The 21,508-nt window shown below is 39.7% G+C and overlaps 1 protein-coding gene across 1 annotated transcript in view; it reads left to right on the plus strand.

Moving 5' to 3' along the window:
* The first annotated feature begins 11,516 nt into the window (after positions 1–11,516).
* ABLIM1 (actin binding LIM protein 1) overlaps positions 11,517–21,508 on the plus strand; it is a 162,889-nt gene continuing 152,897 nt past the window's right edge. Inside the window, exon 1 of the mRNA XM_050899019.1 lies at positions 11,517–11,546. The gene's annotated coding sequence lies outside the window, so the exon portion shown is untranslated. The remainder of the gene's footprint in view (positions 11,547–21,508) is intronic.

Consider the following 21,508-nt stretch of genomic DNA (forward strand, 5'->3'; position numbering starts at 1 on the left):
TCCTGTCGTTGGCCTGAGACCTTCTTGGGGAGTTATAAGGGCTCAGAAACTTTCGTGGGTATCAGAGCCCTAGAGAAGAAGCTAAAATACGTGAATGGAGCAATGGAAGTGTTGTGTCCAAGCAACCCAGTGGCAATGTATCACTTTCAGATATTACTAGGATATTTTCCCTTTATCCAAAACCGTGAGTTCTACAGCCGTGGTTGTTAGAAACAAGAATATAACAGCCACGTGCGAGAACATGTTATGTTACAGGGGGCTTACAGTGTAATGACCAGGAAGATAATGCAGGAATGTTTGTTTCTTTCCATTTGTTCTCCAGCCTCATAGTTTGACACAGTCTGATGGAGGGACATAGGAACAATTAATCCAAATTAAATAAAGAAGTGAATTCAGAGTTGAAGGGGCTCTGATTGATCTTAATTTATTCTTGTAACGAGCTAACTGAAATTGATTAAGGTCACTCTTACTTATGAACAAGAGTGTCCACAAAAGGCTTTAAAGTAGTTTCTGTAATCCATTTCAAAAGTTAATTTGAATTAATTTTCTGAAATGTCTGCAGGCAGAAAATCCATTACAGTCTGTGTGTGAAGACTGCAAGCACTCAAAAATAAATCTACCTGGCTACATGTCCTCAGTGCCACAGTAGGTAATTATCATGAAGAGGGAGACACTGCAGTATCCCAGTGGGTTGCAGGCAGCACAGTATTACACCACAGTGCCACATCCCCAGTGTCCAAGTCTCTCCTCTGTGCGAAACCGTTGCCTCGAGCCTGCATCAGGGACTGAGGACTCCTTCTAAATCTGATAAATTTTACCTACCTCCTACTCCCAGCGCAGTAATTTACATTTGCTTTACCCTGGCTCTGATGTATGCCACCTTCACCCACAGCTGAGAGAGCAAGTCTTTAAACGCTTTTTCCAGCACTTAAGCCAGAATTATTCTGTGGTTGAGCTGCTGGGTGAGACTAATGCCAGGTTCCCCAAGGAACGAATGCACCACCTGGCCAATGAGCTCCAGTTGTCTGGCTCTGTGCCTTGAAGGCTTCCTGTACTGCTAGATCTTGCCAGTTAGTCCCAGCGTGTAATTTTTTGTTGTTGCTGCTGTTCTTATTAGTGACTCAGCCAGGATTGTTTTGAAAAAGCTGTAACTCCCTTTTAAATTCAGGAAGGTTGTGAAAAAGGAGGAAAGGATGGGTGCATGGGAACTGCTCGGAGCTGTTTGTAATGTTCCCTCTCTAAATTACAGCTGGAATATCGCTCTTATGCTGTGCCTGTGCCACTCTGCCACATGGAAAAATTGTTTGAGAATATTCTGACAGACTCCTTTCTCTGCTGGTTGAAGTAGGATGTTTGTTTGAACATCTCTTCAAATTCAGGGCCCTGTCATATGGTATTATTAAAGGATTGTGCTGGTCACAGGCACTAATTCAGCAGCCCGGGAGATCCCTTTTATACTCAGAGCTGCCTAGAAAAGGCCTCTGCTTTTATGGGGCAACTCTAAGGGATATGCAGAGGTGTTTTATTATCTTCTGTGTTCTCACATGCTAAGTGCATTGACTTCCCAAGAGTCGCAGTCCTTTGCTACTGAATTGGTTGTTTCCACAATAGTACTGCTGTGGAATATGACAGTAATGAGATACGCTGCAATGAGGTGGTGCATTAGGATCACAAATAAAGAGCTGGTCTCCATTGCTATAGGCACTACCAAGTCATAAAATACTCTGATACCTTAAAGCCTTGCTTGTGAAGCCGTAGCTACACTGGGCTAAAGACTGAGCCCGTGCATAGAGTTATATATGGAAATAGTCCAGGAGCTGAAGTCAGTGTAGACTGTGGCTGCCCGCTAATTAAGTTGTTTTTGTTACTGCAGCGCTGGGGATGTGTGCTGGCAGGCTGTCAGCAGCTGCTGCGTGCCAGCAGTGGTCCGGCCTGGTTAATGCCTCTCTGCTTCCTAGCATTCTCCCAGAGCTTGGCGGTGCTTGTGTAGGTGATTCTCATACCGTTCTGAGGACGGCTAAATCTCTCACGTGTTTCAAAGGTGGAGGCATTTGTCCCCAGTTCTGGAATAGATACCGTCATCTCGGAACATAGTGCTGTTTTTTTCTAGTCCTCTGGTGGGGCAACCAGGGACATAACCTGGAGGTCACTTGGGCTGGCAACAATGCAAGCTTGTTTGTCCAGCCCTAGTTTGTGAGTCTGTGAGTATTTGTTTGCAGAGATCTTACTGCTCCAGTGTGTAATGGGGCTTACACAAGGGAAGAAGTTTAAGTGGGAATTGATTTAAGGAAAGATTTGGAGCCATCTTCCCCAAGAGTAGTTTTTTCCTTAAATAGAATTTTTTTCTCCTGAGCTGCAAACAAGAGTTGTCACTACAGGCAGGTCTGGAACATGCATTTCAGCTACTTTTAAATAAGCATCTGTATTATTTAGTTCTGGCACAGGACAGTTAATTACCTCTCCAAGGCACTGGAGCCATTTAAAATATTTGCAAGGTATTTCCATCTCATCTCCCGTCAGATTGCCTTACGATAGTTTTATTCATAGCATGCATTTAAACTTAGGAGAAGATGCCTTTAGATTTTGGTGTGTGTGTGTTTGTGTTGGAAAGGAGCATGTATTCTGGTATGGCAGAGTTGAGTAGGAAGCAATGCGTTCTAGAGATCCAGGATTTTTCATCTGCTTTAACTGCATTATATGCTAGAAGTTTTTTATTTTTTGAACAACTTCAACAGGACAGAAACACTTAGGCTTTTTTCTGGTTTTAGCGTGGTTTTACCCAAAAGTAACACCATTTGCATAGAGGAGCAGTGTTCTTAATTTCTGACAGTGTGAGTAAAATGCATATCAGGACATAGGTAATGCTGATTATTCCCAGGATTAGATTTTTTTCTTTTCTTATGTGATTATAATTGAAGAACAATAAGAATGACTTTCTGTGATGACCCAGCTCATTTGTTTAGTTTGGAAGCTGCTTGTACTCTCAAATTTGCTGAATCTGGCTTTTTGGAAAATGGGACTCTCATTCTAGAGTTCCAGGAATTACTGCTTTGCAAATTAATTGATGATAATAGTGAAGAGTATGTCTATGCTTGCTGAGACAGATGACTAGGAAGTGAGGGGGGAATTGGTATGGTCAGATCAGTTGGAGATTTTAAAAGACAGTTGTGTGGGGTATTCTGGTGCCTCTTGGAATAGGGTGTGGGTGGCCTGGAAATGAGGAAAATTAAGTCTTGTATCTTTTGATACAAAACGACCTCTTTTGAATTTGGAGTCTAAGACTCAATACAGCATTTAAGGTTTTTGGTTTGTTTTTTTTTTTTAGATTGATGGTAACACCATAGTTTATTATTATTTTACTATTTTAGATTGATGAAAAAAGAATAGTAATTGTAAATTTAGTCCAGAGATCACCAGGATAATTTTATTGGCGCTGCAAAAGCATGAGAACAATCCTAAATGCATCTTTAAGTACACAATAAAATTAAGCCTAGCAATGAGCCAGAGTTTAAGATTAAAAATAGCATTCGATCTGAAGCTGAAAATAGTTCTGAGCTGGAAAAATTAGTGACACTATAATAAAGCTATCTGGAAACTGAGCTTCTAAGAATATGTGATCCATGTAAAGGTGTCTACGTAAAAAGGACAAATGCTCAGAGTGGAAAAAAGGATTTGTGTCCAGTGTAGGTGTCTGTAAGGTATGCGTTATCCAGCCTTTCAAATCGCTGATCAGAGACATGTACTCTAGGTGGAATTTGTTTTGAACTGCCTTCTTTGGCAACGCAGTAGTGTTAGGCTTCTGAAATCCCTTTAGCGTACATAAACAACCTGCTAAAAGGCCAAACGATTTGTTGGGTGGAGTTTTTTTTCCCTTTTGATTTGTCATGGAACAAATGTGAAACTCATGATAAAAATTAGTAGAATTAGTGTGTGGGTGTCATCAGTGTGCATAAATTGCTGAATAAGTGCTCAGTCAAATGCCGGCTAAATCTCATTGGCTTCTATTAATTTTGTTCATAAAATTGTTCCATGGGCTCTCAGATGCCAAAGGGTGGAATTGTTTTCTGATTCATCTGGGGTGGATGGCTAACTATAACAGCTCATTCTTTAAATAGAAGAAACAGACCACATCTTAGCTGCTTTCTGTTCTTTGCAGGAGACTGGATTAATTAGTAACAAGAGAATGAGGTGTTAAAAGGCCTTGCTGGTATCCCTTTAGTGAGTATAATAGGAAAAAAATGGAGAGGAGTAAGTTGTTACCGGTAATACAGGGGAAAGGGAGGAATTCCCAGCTGGTGACCCAAGTGTTGATCGTTTCCATTTGAGATGCATGCGTATGAACACCTTGGACTTCTGAAATGATGGAACAGCTTTTCTTAGCACAAACAACTACTAAGTTTCACCCAGTAGTGATCACCCTTTAACCTGTTCTGTCTGGTCTTTGGTGTGTAGCAAGGGTGCAGCTTTGAACTTGAGTGTGCTTGCTATTCTCCAAGCCAGTACACAAAGAAATTGATATCGCGTAGCATATTTGTAGTCAAACTGGGAGTTATGGACCAAATGGGTGGACTACAAAGTTTGTGAAAAACTGGCTAGACCTTCAGGCTCAAAGTGTCAGTGTTTTGAAGTCCAACTAGCAGCCTGCGACAAGCAGTGTACCTCAGTGCTTGATGCTGGAGTTGCTGCTGTTCAACATCTTCATCAGTGACCTAGATGATGGGGCAGAATGCCCCGTTAGATGTTCACAGATGACATCACGTTGGGAGAGTCAGTGCGCTGGAGGGAGAGCAGGGCTGCCATTCAGAGGGACTTAAGCAATCTGGAAGAATGGGCCAGCAGGAAACTTGTGACATTCAGCAAAAACAAATGCAGTCTTGCACATTGGATGGGATAACCAAGCAGACTGGGAGCAGCTGGCCAGGTAGCACCTTTGCAGAAAAGGACTAGTGGGTCCTGATGGGCAGGTTGAATATGAGTCCGCAGTGTGCCCTTGTGACACTGAAAGCTTACTGCAGAGCAGAGTAAGATTTACAAGATTTGCAAGAATGTAGCTGGCAGATCAAGGCAAGTGATTGCTCCCCTCTGTTCAGCACTGAGGGCTTCCTCAGGAATGGTTTCCAGTTTTTTCCAGTTTTACCCCCATCCTCCTGTGCAAGAATGATACTGACAAATGAGCAACTGCAGCAGGGTGCTGATTAGGGATCTGGAGCTTGTGACCTACATGGAAAAGCTGAAGGAACCAGCTTTTTGTAGGCCTGGGGAAGAGAAGGCTGAGGGCAGATACAATTGCTGGCTTCAACTACCTGAATGGATCTGTGTTTTCTATATAGCCCCCTTCCCTGACTCTCCTTGGTGTGTAATGAAAGGGTGGAAGACAGTAGTCACAAATTGCACCAAGAGAAATTCCAACTAAATAGAAGGATTTTTTTTCACAATGAGTGTGTCTGAGCCCTTGATAAGATTACCCAGAGAAGTTGTGCAATCTCTGGAGATTTTCAGAAGTCGATGGAAAAAGGCCCCGAGCAACTTGATCTGGTTTTGAAAGTAGCCCTGCTTTGGGCAGAAGGTTGAACGAGAGATTTCCAGAGGTCCATTCCAGCTTGATTTATTCTGTGATTCTCTTTTAAGACTCTGGGATTCTGATGGCAGTAGACTGCTGAATGTAGGGGCTCCTGCCCCTCAGCAATCCAATCCGCACACTGCGGTCTGTAGTCAGCAGGCAGAGGCTGTACTTTTTTCAGGCTGAAATCTTTTCATCCTTACTCATATCTTACGGGACAGTAAGGATATCAGTGGGCTGCTTGTAAAATAAAGCACTAGCCATAAGGCAGAATCTGACACCGGAAGACTTTCAGGATTCACATAAGCAATGATGTCCTTCTCCATCCCCCAAGCATTGCTCTTGCTTGTCGGGGCTCTTCCTTTTAAAGTCTGTCCTCCTGATGGTGAATGACCTGATGAACGAGTGATGGTCAATGTGAATGTCCATATCTTTGGCCTCTTGTCCCACATGTAAGTCCTGGCCAGAATTCTGCTTACTCTAGCAGAAAATTTGGGCAGAATGGAGAAAGGAGTTGCACTCAGATGAGCTCTCTGTGCTCCTAGTGTGTGGTTTGTAATGCGTGGGGCACTGAGTAATAGGAATAGCAATGTGGAACTACTGGTTAGATATGGCAGATAGCAGTGGACGTGGTTCTCATTTTCTGTCCTTTGAGACACAGGTAATAAATAAATAAATAGAACTGCTAATTCTGCAAGGCATCCCTTATGCATTTTAACTAGAAGCAAATGCCATTGTCCTACTTCTACGGAAAACATGCAGGTATAAAAGCATGTGATTGTGAGTTAAAAGAAGACTAAATCTCCCTTTCTTTTGACTTAACAACCTCTATCAATTTTAATCCTGCTATCAATTTTAATCCTGCATATTTCTGACTGTTTAGCTTTCTTTATTGCTTATTTGTTAGATAAACTGAGTGCAGATACTCCTGAGGTCTGTTATGCTAGCACTTTCAGTTTTCTCTGCTTACCATAACAAAATAACAACAACAACAACAACAAAAAACCCCCAAACATTATTTACTCAGATTCAGTAGTGATTAACATCCTGATATTTCCAGTGAGGCTACTGACTAGACAGGTGTTGAATTTAAGGTTGTAAAAAACCCCTTTTGTTTAGATTTCTGTATCACCTTGCTTTAATCACTGTGATAAAGAATTTTTCTTGGTCTAGAGTCACATCTCATATGTAGTAATTTCAGTGGTAATAAAATTTTAATGAAAGATTTTTTAATATAGTCCAATAGGCTGTGATAAAAATTGCCTTGCAGCAAAAAAAAAAAAAGTTATAAGGCATCATTTGAATTCTTCCAGTATTCTTGCCTGTCAACTGTGCTTTGTACTTAAAGCACATGGAGGACTATAAAAGCCTTTAACTGTTTCAAATTTGCCCCTTCTAGCAGATTTTTGAGCCTTGGTCATCAGATATATTGGTGATTTATCTAAGCAACAGTTATCATAGAAAGACAATTATTTTTTTAGTTGGACTATATTGTTCATTCATTCTCATTTTTAGTATTCCCATCAGGCGCATCTGTACTTCAAACAAACGAACAAACAAACAGACAAAACCGAAAACTGTCTTGTGGATTCCTGCCTAGAGTGTTCTAAGACCTCTAGGTTCTCTGTCTGGCTTTGCTACTGATCTGTGGTGTGCAAATTTAGACTAATTAATTCGTTTCTTTCTATGTCCTAATTCTGTCTCCTGTGCAGTGGTTATCTCACCTGTTCAGATTTTAATTGGTACAGGAATGTTACTATGTTTTTTACAGATCTTAGCCCAGTAGTGTCTTACCCTCAGTAGAAGCTTGTAGGTATTATTGAAATAAAAATGAAAATGGCTCCACTTCTTCTTTTCTCCTTTAACAATGCTGTGGTTGTTCTGCAAATGTAGAGGATGTCAGATGAATTGAACACTCATTTGAAGAAATTCTTAAGGACAGAACTTAACCATTGTTTTTTTTAATTCTGGGTGCAGAATGCTTTTGACCTGACTTGAGCCACCAGAACAGCTTAGTGCAGGAGTGACTGATAAGGGGTCTTTTTTTGACATGGTAATATAAAACAGGGCAAATGAAATATGGAGAAATTCGTAAACTTGAATATTTATTCTTGAGAAATTACTAATTAAGGTGGAAGAGATTACAGTTCATACATGAGTTGTAAGGTGGACAAGAGAAGCATAGGGGTCTGCTAATGCAGTGTACTGGTGACACACGTTTGGGAGGTGTATTCAGTGTCAGGTGGGGATTAGCATATTGTACAGAGGGGTTTAGGGCAAATTGTAGAAAGAGGTTGAAATTCAGTTTTACAAAGTAAGAGACCTTTGTGTGCTTGGGGACTAAGAAGAGGGATTTTTGCCGTACAGTAGGAGTTTACTGGGGGGGAATAACTGTAGAGAAGAGTATTGATGCCTTGTTTGATGGCAGGATGGTGGCGGGTAGGTCTCTAAACAAGGATGTGTTGCTTCAGCCTAACAAAAGAGAAAATATACCTGTCAGGACATACATCCCAAATTATATGACACTTGTGAAGGGAGAAGAGCCATTTCAACTAATAGATGATGTTGTCACAAGAAAAAAGTTTATGAACATCCCATTAATAAATTTAGTATAGGAGCTAGAAGAATATTAATTGCTACACCAGCCTTCCAGTGGAACTTGTAAATGTTACATGTTTTAAGTTGGAACTTGATCTGGTTCTGTAAGGAGTTGTGTGGTGTTATAGCCTGTGATTGCTGACAGCTGAATGTAATACACTGGAAAGTTGCATCCATTCCTTCCATCTGGGTATGATATTTTTCTGCTCAGTGCCACACCTAAATTTCTTATAGAAAAGAACAGTGAAGTCTTCACTTTAGAGATTGCATTAGCATATTCTTTTCATTCTTGCAAAGGATGTGATGTCACAAAGACACAGGTAAATTAAATAAACTTCCATTTTAAAGACTCCCACCAGGTCATGTGGGAAGCCAGCTGCTGAGAATGGGCACGGTCTCAGGAACCTGTAATACTGAGTATTGCTCACGTCCTGGTGTGTCATGTCACAGACGGAGGAGTTCCTGAGCTGACAGGTGGGATGTATTGTACTGAAAATCCTGACACAGATAATGCCGCTTGTGTTAAGGCTGAAGAAGACCATTTGCAATATTGGCTTCTGCCTATCACTGTTTATGCTGTGGGCTGATAACTTCTACATTTTCATGCAAGTTTTTCTAGAGAAAATTGGTTTTACTTCCCTGTTTTTCTGTGTCTCTTTGCAGAGCATAGGCAGAACCATGCCTCACTCTGAACAATACTCAGAACATCAGAAAAAGTTTTCACTGACATTAAAGGAAAAAAGTGGACAGGAAAAATGGAGGCACTGTTTAAACTGTCTTCTTTTTTAAAAAAATGCTGTTGTGCTTACAATGACGTACACTGAAGGTACTCTTTTGCATTTCTGGTCTGTTTTAGCTTGCTGTAGCAAACATTCACATGTGCAAGATGCATGTGTGAGCATCAGTAAGTTTTCTTTCATGTACAGTGCTTACAGGTTTAGGCTTTATTTTAGTGCGATAGAGACCAGTTTTTTGCTTTCTGACAATCTTTACAGCTATTACTCATTGTGAATTAATCCTTCAGCCAGGCCTTTAATTTAGGTCTTAGCTGACTTCTTTGAGGGTTGAGTCCTCCTTGAAAAAATCAAGGATGTAAGTATTATTCTGCCACTGACAGAATGTACGTCTTTTCCTTGAGAATTGTTTGGCAGGTGGATCACAGCTGCAACCAACTTGTATCAAAATTAGGACCATTCAAAAAAATCTGTAGTAAATTTTTTAAAGGCAATGACTGAAACAACAGATCAGGATTTCAGTACTACAGTACCTCATTTAGTAACGCCCTAAAGTTGAAGGAGAAAAGATGGCAAGAAATTAGGATTCAGATTGTCAGCTGGTGTAAACTGATCCCTCCACTAACATCATCTTTCTTAAAAAGAAAGGGTTTTTTTTAGTATCAGGGAGCAAAATCAACCATAACTAGCTGAGAATCTGGCCCAAAGTTGTTTATTGTAAAGATCTGTTAAATGCCAGCCTCTGTTGGTACTAAAAGTGACTCTTTAAGCTTAACACACTTTCCTTCTGAAAGAAAACACATGTGCTTAACCAACAAGATGCCATTAAAAAATAGAATTATAGAAAAAGTTAATTAATGAGATGATTTTAATAGGTCCTATTTTGTTTCTTGGCAACAGAAAGCATATGACAGTCAAGCGTCTGCCAAATGTTTCATCTTCATGTTATCCATTTGTGATCCGTTGCCTGGCGCCTGAATTAAAAGCCAAGTCAGGGGAAAGCAATCAGTATCAGCAAGTTCCCAAGCTACCTTTGTGTGTGGAAAAGCAGAGGGAGGTTGCACGTTATTGTAGCTTTGCAAACACTTAGCTTAGCTTAAGGAAAGACAAAGTTGTTAAGTAAATCTTTAAATGAAGTGTAATGGGAGACTGCCATTTTAGTCTTAGAAACTATTTAAAGCTTAGTGTATCACAACTGAAATATTTGCATTTCTTGAAGCGTACATTGAAATCCCAGTAGAATTGACTCAGCCTCCTTCCTTCCTGAATGGATATGTTGGGGAGCATGCAATTTACTCCTTCTCTTTGCCTTCTGATAATGATTGTAAGGACAAGGATGTCTGGGCTTTTTCATCAGGGCTGTCACTAGCTCAATGTGTGACCTCAGAAAATAACTTGGCGTCTATATGGGTGGAATTTTTAAAACTAGCTGCCTAAAATTAGACATCTAAAAATAAACAGCTTGTATTCTTGCAGATGTAAAGTCTTGTTTCAGATTATTTTGTTGGAAAAATTTGGCTTCTGTGTTTGTTTACCTGTAAAGCTGAGTGGTGTTCAGAGACACAGTAAAATATTCTAAAATCTTTGTGCAGAGAAAGCATGTAGAGAATGATTCTTTATTTTATTTTATTTTATTTTATTTTATTTTTTCCTGAGGATGTAAGAATTTTGGCCTCAACCCGATCAAATCAGCAGGTGACAGGCTTAAAAGCAAAAAAAGCTATTTTGGAAGTGTTTCTTCATATAGCACTGGAATACAAGATGGAGCTCACTACTTCAGAGTGTAAAGCAATGAAAAGGAGGGAGGTATTCCAAAAGGGATTAGAAAAAAATATAGAGAATAGGTGCATTGGTAGCTGTTAAACACTGATCTGGAGACAGTCTGCAGCTAAACAACCATTTTGCTGCAATGTGAGAGAGAATCTAGAAGGATCGTTTAATATTTGCCGTGGTTCATATGCTTTTTCCCTTAAGCACTTCCTCTGGAGTACTAGCAGAGGCATTGCAGGTTTTGGATCTTTATGTATGCTTTAATTAAAATACTGTACAAGTTAATTAATGTTTTTAAAACATTGACATCATCAAATGAAATGGATATGCAAGAATTTCAAATGATGTCTGAAGGGGGAGGGAAGGTCTTTATCTAACTACAGAGATTCAGTGTTCTGCCGTTGGCCCAAATCGCTCGCATAATGAATTTATCTACAGGCTGCTGCACTGGATTCTAGAGATGTCTGGGTACTAGTAGTTCTGTATTAATCTAGGTCTCCTTTTAAAACCGTGTGACAGTTTACAAAATGCTCTGGGATACACTAGGATGAAAGGTGCATAAATACATGTAATTCAGATGCAATTAGCAATGCACAAGAAAGGAGTGTTTGCCTGGCTACACTTTATATGTCTATAAAGTTTCATTTTCTGGAGCACAGAATACATGGCATAACACTTGTTCTAAGCAGTTACACTTGAAAATAATTGCTGTGCCCAAGCTCTGAGGAAGTTATTGTAAATTTGTTTCTGCTGTGAGACAGAGACATTGACAGTGATACAATAATTTCACAGGATGGGGAAAAAATTTTGGAGGAGTCACCACTGGAAGCTGTAAATGAGAAGAAGAATTACTAGCAATCAGGAGTCTCAGCCTAGATTGGGAGGTGAGGGAAATTGTTTGCTGAAGTAATGAGAAAGAGTCTTCTTGTAATTTTCCTCCTGTGATCTCTCGGTTTTGCTGCTGTCACTTATGCACCAGCTCTGGTGAAAAGGCTTTGGCATCCGCAGGAACTGTGTAGGGGCATTTTCTATTATGTGGGACTTGGAGTGAGAAGAAATAAGGAGATAAGCTATGAAGGAACAGGGTAAGTTAATTTCCTTTGATAAGAGCTTATTGGTCTCCTTTAAAGTCTCTTTTTTTCTTCTGTGGTTTGTTTTGGTTTGTTTTAAATAAATAATTTTCTTTAAACAGAAGGTGTAATGGCTAGACCCTTGGGTTGGGATTCACGAGACCTAGACTCAGTTTCTAAGCTGGACATAGAGTTTTGTGGCCCTGGACAGATCACTTAGTTTGCCTGGTGTTTTCCTCATCTGTAGTATGGAAAGAATATCTCAACAGGGATAAAATCTTCCAGGGAGCAGGCTGAGCTAATATGGTCTAATGTTGTCTAGGAAGAACTGCTTGTAAAACTTGAAGGAGAAATTGTGATGCCTTGTGTGTCTCCCACTAGACACAACAGCAATGTGCTGCCTCATGGATCCGTGGCTGTCTGAAGTAGCCGATAACATTCTTAATCAGTAGGTTTTCTGACAGTAGGTAGTTTGTAATTGTGGGTACTTCTGTTTGGGTTACATGAAGTCTAGAGGAAAAAAAGGCATTAAAAGAAAATGAAAAGCACACAAATGAACTCTTAAATTTAAGAAATGTCAGATTGTTGGTCTGTGTAATGGAGTCATAGAGAACACTTGTCTTTCTGTTTTTCTGGCACCAATGTAGTTCTGCATATCCCTTGCAGCACGGCGATTGATTATTCTCAGTCACTTTGTAGGAATTACAATAGGCCTGAGAACCGTGTAGGATGCAATAAGCTAAATCCGATGAAATTGCTGGAGAACTAATAGCCAGCAGGTCTCTGCTGAGCTTTAATAGCCAACAAAAACATCTCTCTGCTGAGCGTAATAGACTGCAGTATTTCAAAGTCTTGTCACTTGGCAAGATCTGCGTGGTTTTTTTCATGGGAACAACATACAATGTCTATGACAGCACACTGGCAGATTTTGAATTCTCCAGAGTTTCTGGAGGCTAGACCTTCAGCGTTAGGAAACGTGTACAGAAATTACTGAGATGACACTCAGGACTAGCACAATGTGTGAGAAGTGATCACTTCTCACATGGTGTACTAAACTACTAGGTATGGTCAGTTAATTTAACATAGATGAAAATCAACATATAATCCATTGTATTACAGAGGCGATGTGTACGTACATACACAGCCATACAGAAGACTTAAGTTAATATGTGGCTCAAATATAGCGTCTAATGCTATAGCTGCTAATAATACATAGCTAGTGTGAGCGTGATGACTTGTACAATATGTAGATGTATATTGAATCATTCTCATCTTCCTTCTCTTTCATCTTTTCACCTAAACAAAAAAAGATATAAATGTAGTTGATTGCAGAAGTCACACTGGCATACTCCAGGAATGTGTCTCTTAATGAGGACGGAAGAACTTATTTCTGGACCCATGGAGCTCCTCTTCACAATTGTAACTGAGACAGATACGCAATATACAATTGTATCTAGGAGCAGAGTGAATAAAATAAATAAATGCTAGTGGTCAGCACTTCCTGGGAATATAGTGCTTTAATTTTTTTGTCTGTAGAACAGGAATAATTGTGTCTTCTTACCACATCAGAGTGGTGGTAATGGTAATTAAAGTGTGGAGTGCTTTGATTATTAAAAAGAAGAATGGGGGCAGAGAGAAAGCAGTATTTCTGATGAGCTAATCATTTTCCGTCAGGCACATTGAAGTCCAAATGGAGTGAACGCCCTGTCCTGCACTCCACTTAATTTGGCAGCAAATAAAATGTATAAAGCCAGAGGAGGAGAATGCCAGACTGAGAATAAAGGTAGAGAGACCAGATTCTGTGCCTGCGTTTACATTTGTCTGTGTGTCTGCATGAGCGTGTATTTTTAACAAGCTGGCTGAGAAGATGACAATTCATTGTGGGGAAAATGAAGTCAAGAGTTCAGGAAATTCAGGATTTAGTGTTTGAAGGAGGGAATTAAAAGTAGTTGGCCAAAATTTGGTTGGATTTAGCAGTTCCCACCCAGGAACCCAAAAGTTTTTGTACGTTTCTGGCATCTTTTCATACATGTTTAGAGGAGAAATAGTGGGGGTTTTGTCATCTAAAGTGAAATCTTAGGGATAAAATGGTATTCTTGTTACAGCAGCATCTCTCAGTCCATTATAATGTACAGAATACAGTAAGTGTGTTCTAGAGAGGGCTTCGGTTTGCAAGTTGTCAGCTTCTGCACCTTGTGTTTGGCTGCTTTTCAGTCTCATTTCCTAGGACATGAGGGTTATACAACTGCTCTGTCAGTCCTCCCTCTCTCCTCCTTTCAGGGGAACAGAATTTAAAGGTACTAACCAGTAGCTGGGGTACAGGAGAAAGACAAGAGAGTGAAAGAAGAGAGTGTGCAGTTTAGGAGGTATGGGTGGAAACTGATGATATTGAAGCAGTTAAGGAAGACAGCTTAAGGGTTCTGTGGATGAATTTAAAGGACATGGAGAGGAACTGGGAAAGCAGACAAATGGAAAGGAACTGAAAGTATTTCTGGGAATGGTATTGCCAAGAAGATGTTACATGGAAGCAGGGCAAACCTAATGGGTGTTGAGGATGTTGGACACAAATCTGTCAGAAAAAAAAAGATTCATTAATTCAGCTGCTCATGGAACAGTTTGTCTCTGGATATGTACAGCTGCGTAGAAGGAAATGCCTGGAAGTCTACACTTATAGTCAGCCTAATTGCCACTGTCCGGGTGGGGTGTTGTGGGAACGTAGGGAAGATGCCTGGGACTTTGGCTTTCCCTGCTGTAAGTGTGTGTGGAAAGTGGTAGCAGTGTTTCTTTGATCCCCATCTTCCACAGGCTATTACTCTTTTGTTTAGGTGCAATATATCCACAAAAGAAAAGCAGTGGAGTGGAGATGAGACACAGAGTAAAATAGAAGGAAACAGTCTCAGGACAAAATCAAGTCTGTTTGCAGTCAACCTTTGAGGCTGGTTAGGATCCTTTTGTATGAAAAAGACAGTTATCAATAATATCAGCTGCTTTGGGATGGTCAATACATTGGAACATGTCACTGTTTGAAAGACAACATACCACGGTCCTGATGACTAATGGAATATCTAGAGGAAAATATTCACTCTTCCTTTAAACTGTTTGGGAACACAGACACACCTATTTTGCTCGGGCCACTCCCTTTAGTACTGTTCAACCCAGGAAATACTAGGAGTAAAGCCATAGAGTGAGCCACCTCTGAAGGATCTCGGTTGTTCCTCCAGCTTGTCATCTGTACTCTGAAAGGCTGTAGCTTTTGAGGTCCAGAAACATTACTGCTTGAGAGCACAAATGGAACTAGAAATACATCAGACCGCCACAAACGGCAAAGGTTTGTCCTGGGCTATAGCTCTGCAATGTAAATCTCTATTGATAAATTACATAGGTTAAGCCATCCACAGGACATTAGTTCTTGGATTTACAGAAGGAAGACAGGCTGAGGAAGTTCCACTGGACTGAAATTGGGATGTTTGTTGATAGAGCAATTTCTTTATTTTAGTTTGTTTTTCTTTACTGATTTAACAGCTAAACACCTTCCCAGTCTGGTGTATTTTATGACCAGTGGACTTTGTTACATGGCTGAACAGCGTGTGTGTGCATCCACGTGTTTCTCCTCTGGACTGGATTTTTTAATATAAGGAGCAGGGCACAACTTGGTGGAATTAAACAGGCTTGTTAACCAGCTCTGACTCCCTGGGTATTTTTGTGAGAGGTACTTCAGTGATCTGTTTTGCAGTTTCTCTGTCTTCTAGGTAAAGATGATGACAGCATGCTATTGCTGTGGGGAAGGTTCTGTATAAAGAGGGTTTAGAGTTTTGTAGTGGAAGGTGGCATAAAAGTTCAAAATATTGTTAATTAATGCATTGAATGAAAAGCTGATAACTGATCTGTTTTAGGGTGCTATTGAGGGCAGCTTTCTTTGCAATTTAACCTGAGGAAAGATTGCTGTACAATCTGTGACTTACTGACTGAGCACACCTACAAGTTCTTGGCTGTCCTGCAACCCTCTGTCACTTGTGTTTGCTTTTGCACAGAGAGGCAGGCAGCAGGATGTTGAGCAGCTGTTGCAGGTGAGCGGTACTTTTCCCGCGTTCAAAGGTGCTGCAGGTATGACTGTGCAGTACAGAATGCCAGCGTGTAGCAACCTGCAAGGAGTTACTAGGAGATGAGGTTCAAAGCACTTTTTGCTTCTGAACACCAAAAGCACATTCAGCACAGTTTTGGTGGTAAGTTACAACACAGTGATACAAAGTGGATACTCTTTGCATCCAAGAGGCATGCAAGTCTTAGTTTGCTTAGTAAACTCTTCTCTTTTTTTATACCACAATCTTAGAAAAAAGCGGGGGAAGAGGCTTAAGTATAAAAAGATATATTTAGCTTTCTTGGTAACTCAAGTGTGGGTAGTTGCTTTCTCTGTTGTGCTTGGACAGATAAATAAACCCTTGGGGTACCCATTTGTCTTCAGGGGTTAGAGCTGGAAGAAGTAAAGTCTTATTTTTTCTTTGCATTGTTTAATCCAATATTTGTCACTTAAAATTAATGTCTCACACAGATATCGTCTATCTTTATGGGTCTGGAGCTTAAAAGATGTGCAGGTAGACATATTAAAGAACTGTGTACATCTCTTTATGAGAAGTATCACTTTACCTTAAAAAAAACCCCACAACCCAAACTCTCTACCAGCTGTTTATAACAACAAAAAAATATTGTTTACGTTGATAATCAGTCTTTGTAGGCCAAACACTTAACCTAATGTTGAACTAGATATAATAGTTCTACTTCTGTTGTTTCTCTCAATGTGTGCTGAATTAGCTGTGGAAAATTACTTCTTTTCCCTCCTTATTTCTTTACTATTTTATTTTTAAAATACTATTTTGGATTTATTACATTAATATAAATTAATCTCCACAGAAGTACAATACAATAGCATTTGGTTAAAATCAGCTGTTTCTGTATTGTTGTGGTGTGGGAAACTACCATATCATTATGTGAAGGTACTGATCAAATGATCATTTGTCCAAGTCCCGTGGGGATCCATTATAGTGAGGTTGGGCTGAATATCTGGTTCTCCATTCCTGGCCAGATGTACTGAGAATTGGGGAGGTCTTGCTTATATCTCTGCCTGCTTTGGCTAGTGCAGGTGACCTCTTGTGTGAATAAGAAAATCTCTTCTCACTGTTGGGTTGTAGTAGATAAACTCCTGACTGCCACACTGATAAAGCACAGGAGAGAAGATTGATTACCTCTCCCTGCTACTCTGTAGGTGTTTGCACTTTCTCTTCCCTAGCATTAGGAGGAGGTTGAGAGTCTAGGCCTTTTGAAATCTAATATATAGAGAGATACTTCTGAGGATAATTGTTTGTCATTTCATTAATTCATTAGTTCACAAATTTCATTTGTTTTACTTTCATTTTTTATCAGTTTCACGTGCTGGCTTTCACATTCTAGAAGAATGATCCACTGATTCTTTTTGTCAGCTGCCTATTTTGAGTTGGAAGGCCTGACCTTATTTTGATGATAATCCAGTAAGCAGCTGGAGAACTGAAATTTTTTACTTCTTCAGAATCAATTAATTGATTCTAGGAAAAGTACTGGGAGGGTTTGGATTCCAAAGAAAGCATAAATGTGGGGAAAAAACTCAATCACAAAACAATCAGAAAAACCACTACAAAATAATGCATTACCTTGTAATTCATTCATAGTTAAAAAGGAAATAATGGGAAGCTGCCAACTAGTTTCAGTCTGAAAATATGCACAACATATGTTTATAACATACGGTTCTCTACTGATAAATCCTGTGGTGGTCAGCACCTGTTTTAACTGATTCATCTGAAAATATTGCTCAGTGCTGCTAGAAGTTCATCAATCAATTTTTATTAGCACAGCCTGACAGCCTTGCCTACTTTCTTTAATTGTTGTTGTTGTTGTTGTTTTGCTATTCTCAATTGCAGAACTATTCCTAAATCATACCAGGGCAAAACTCCTACCAAAAAATTGAAGATGTGTAGAGTGTTAACACCAGAAGGGATGCTGAACTGCATGGAAAAAGGATATTTTTTTGCTCATTGATTTGTGTCAGTGGTAAATCTGTATATTAAACAAGTACCATAGTGGTAATGTCAACACAAACAAAAGAAAACTAAGCTTTGCTCTAGACTGAGGGAGTGTTTACACTTAAAAAACCCAAACCAACCTACCTCCTGGTATGCACTAGTAATAGTTGTTTGCACTCTACATAAACTGAAGAATCAGACCTCCCATTGTGGAGTAACTGTCTAGATGCAACATTTAATGTATTTTAAGTACCAGGAAGTATAGAGACTCTGTGGTGATGACTAAGAATGCAGCAGCAGATTCTCTCTCAAAGATGGCCAGGGCCATCTTGACTTTACACTATGTTTTAGTTACAGTTTATTTAAAAATAATGTAAAACCCACACTTTTGTTTAAAGTTCACCTGCTGGAAAAACGACTTTTGTTAGTAGCCCACAACACACATGACCTTAACTGGCAAAAACAAATAACCTCAATAGGTGGCATTTGGTCAAGCAGTGGCAGGATAAGATCAAGAAATTCTTGCTGAAGAAATACTGCTGTAAATTGTTGTTGCAAATATAATATGGTAAATATCAATCAAGCAGTCGACACAGTGGTCGTAGATTCTTTGTAGCTATTCCATTTGACTCATTCACCGTTCCTATAGTTTATGATACCACTGGAACGATTTTTCCCAGTATTGTAAGACCTTATTTCCTACCTTCTATTCCAAAATTATAGCTTGCTAGATGCCGAATGCCCTCCACTTCCACTGCAGGATCAAGACTCTTGGTTTAGTACTATCGTTGAATAACTCTCATAGGATTTGGTAGGCACAGCTTCACAATGTTGTACGTGTCAGGGAAATACCATAAGATAAGGCCTGTTCTGTGTTGAGTGGCACTGGTAAAGAACAAACCGAGCTGTACCTGTTGTCAAGTCAAGGACATGTTTCTCCTTTTTAATGTCCTGTCAGCTTTGGAAGTTTGGTGTGTTTCTCTGACTGTTGCTTTTCCTGTTGGTGCCAGATTACAGAGCTTATTTTAGTAGATTCTTCTTAACTATCAAGAAAAAACAAGCAAAATGAGACCATGGGATACCCAAGAGGACCAAAACCTCAGTTTATCAAATACTGGTAGTTATATGGTACGTTATTATTGTGGTTTAACCCCAGCCGGCAACTAAGCACCACACAGCCGCTTGCTCACTCCCCCCTGGTGGGATGGAGGAGAGAATCAGAAGAGTAAAAGTGAGAAAACTCATGGGTTGAGATAAAGAGAGTTTAATAAGTAAAGCAAAAGCCACGCACACAAGCAAAGCAAAACAAGGAATTCATTCACTACTTCCCATTGGCAGGCAGGTGTTCAGCCATCTCCAGGAAAGCAGGGCTCCATCATGTGTAATGGTTACTTGGGAAGACAAATGCCATCACTCCAAACGTCTACCGCTTCCTCCTTCTTCTCCCCCAGCTTTATATGCTGAGCATGACGTCATATGGTATGGAATATCCTTTGGTCAGTTGGGGTCAGCCGTCCCGGCTGTGTCCCCTCCCAACTTCTTCTGCACCCCCAGCCTACTCGCTGGTGGGGTGGCGTGAGAAGCAGAAAAGACCTTGACTCCGTGTAAGCACTGCTCAGCAATAATGAAAACATCCCTGTATTATCAACACTGTTTATAACACAAATCCAAAACATAGCCCATACTTGCTACTATGAAGAAAATTAACTCTCTCCCAGCCAAAACCAGCACAGTTATATGTCATTTCCTGTCATGAATAAATTGGACTAAATTCCGAGTCTTTCATCTGCCCCATCAATGTATTTTCAGATGTGTCCAGGCCTCATTTTTGCCTGTACAGAATGTAATCCCTGTGTGAGAAGTGAGCTGCTCATAGAGTCATAATTTTGCTTAACTGACAGTTTCTCAGCTTTTAACACGGCTCTTCATCGCTTGTGTGTGTGCGTGCAGCTGATTTAACCAGAAGATAGTGCTGACCACAAGAGGAAGGGTTCAGCAGTGCTGTAGGATTTATTTAATTACAAAACAAAGATTAGCCAACACAGCATATTTAAAGCTGCTTTTAGTAGGAATGTTGGCAGTGGATGAACTGATCTGATGTCATTTCTGGCATCCTGTAGCAGTGCCATACTTTCCACTATATAGAAAGGTAACCTCCTATTCTTAGTCTTGACGGACATTGACAAAAAGTTTGTCCTGGCTTCTGGTAGGTACTTAAATTAGTCCTTACAGTACAAAGAAGGAATCTCTTTTAGGGCTTCATTGGAGCTAGGAGAGGGCAGTATGACTGCAAAAGTTATCCTTTTAGAGTTATGCCATGCTCCAAGAATGGCTATGATGTTGGAGACCTTGAGAGTTTGATGCAGCAAGAGAAATACTTAATTATTCTTCTGATCATGTGTGCTGGTTCTACATCTACAGTAGAAGATTCACTGTTAGGAGAGAGTGGGGAATGTTAAACTAAGATGTTCTGCAGTGACCTAGAGAAGACTTTCTTCTGATATAATTCTTTATTCAGCGTTTGAGTAAAGTTGCTGTGTGTATTTCTGTAATCATGTGACTTGTCAGAAGAAAGAATATAATAATACCCAGTTTATTTTAGTACATAACAAGAGGAGTGGTGCTTTCTTTGATGTCATCCTTGTAACACATCGCTCTTTATAAAGTACAAGAAATAAATATGAGGATTGAAAGAACACTGAGCTTTCAACTTCGATCTCTTTGCTTCCCGACTTACCTCTGTCTCAGTTACTATGAAGTCTACATTGCAAAGAGAATGTTACAAAGAGTTTCTCCTCTCAGCTGGAAGAAAAATGTCAAAGTTCAAGAAAGGAAAAGTAAAGAAAAAAGTCTGATTAAAGGAATTACATTTATCTTGAAAGTCTTTGCTCACTTGAAGCTACCTTTGTGATTGTCTGGAAAAGCAAAATGAATATGAAACACAATAGGGAGCTATTTTAATGAACCATCGCCAGCTCTTGGGGCCTCTAGCTAATATAATTTAGTTTTGATTTTTTTATTTATTTTTATTGTTGTTCTTTAAGTGGTTCTTTACAGGCTATTACAGGCTGAATTGTTACATAGTAATGACGACAAATAAGTAGACAAAGAAGAAAATTAAAAATTTTAAATGTTTTTCCACAGTACTTACTTGCTTCTCAAATACATGTTTAAATAAAAGATACCTAAACATTGCTGAGGAGTAGAAAAAAACCAGTTTCCTACTGAGTATCTGAAGGACTGCCAGCTTCTGCCAGGATCCTTTTTGCTAATTATTCCCTAGAGTGGCTTGGGCGTCTCTTTAACTTCAATCATAGTGTGCAGCCCCACGGAAGTCGTGGGATTATTTATAAGCTTTGAGATAGGCAAGCACTTGAATTGTGTTGTTGAGTCAGTTGTTCAATCATACAGAGTCTTGGGGGTGCAGCAGTTTTTATATTTATATTTCATATAGCTCTCACTGTATCCTACCTACAAAATTGCATCAGTTGTCAGCAATTACAGTTGTTTTTTTTCCTATGTGTAAGTAAAAAGGATTGGTTTTTCTGTAAGAATATGTGGTGCAGTGTTCTTGACATTATAGGTCAATAGATTAGCCTTGTGCTGCCAGGAAATAAAATGCTGAGCCACCTCATCTTGTAATAATGCAATAGACAGATCCATTAATGCACACACTGTTATTTTGTGTCTGAAAATAGTCGAGGACAGATTTTTTTTTTCCCTGAC

The sequence above is a fragment of the Gymnogyps californianus genome, chromosome 6, assembly GCF_018139145.2.
Source record: "Gymnogyps californianus isolate 813 chromosome 6, ASM1813914v2, whole genome shotgun sequence".
NCBI lineage: Eukaryota > Metazoa > Chordata > Aves > Accipitriformes > Cathartidae > Gymnogyps > Gymnogyps californianus.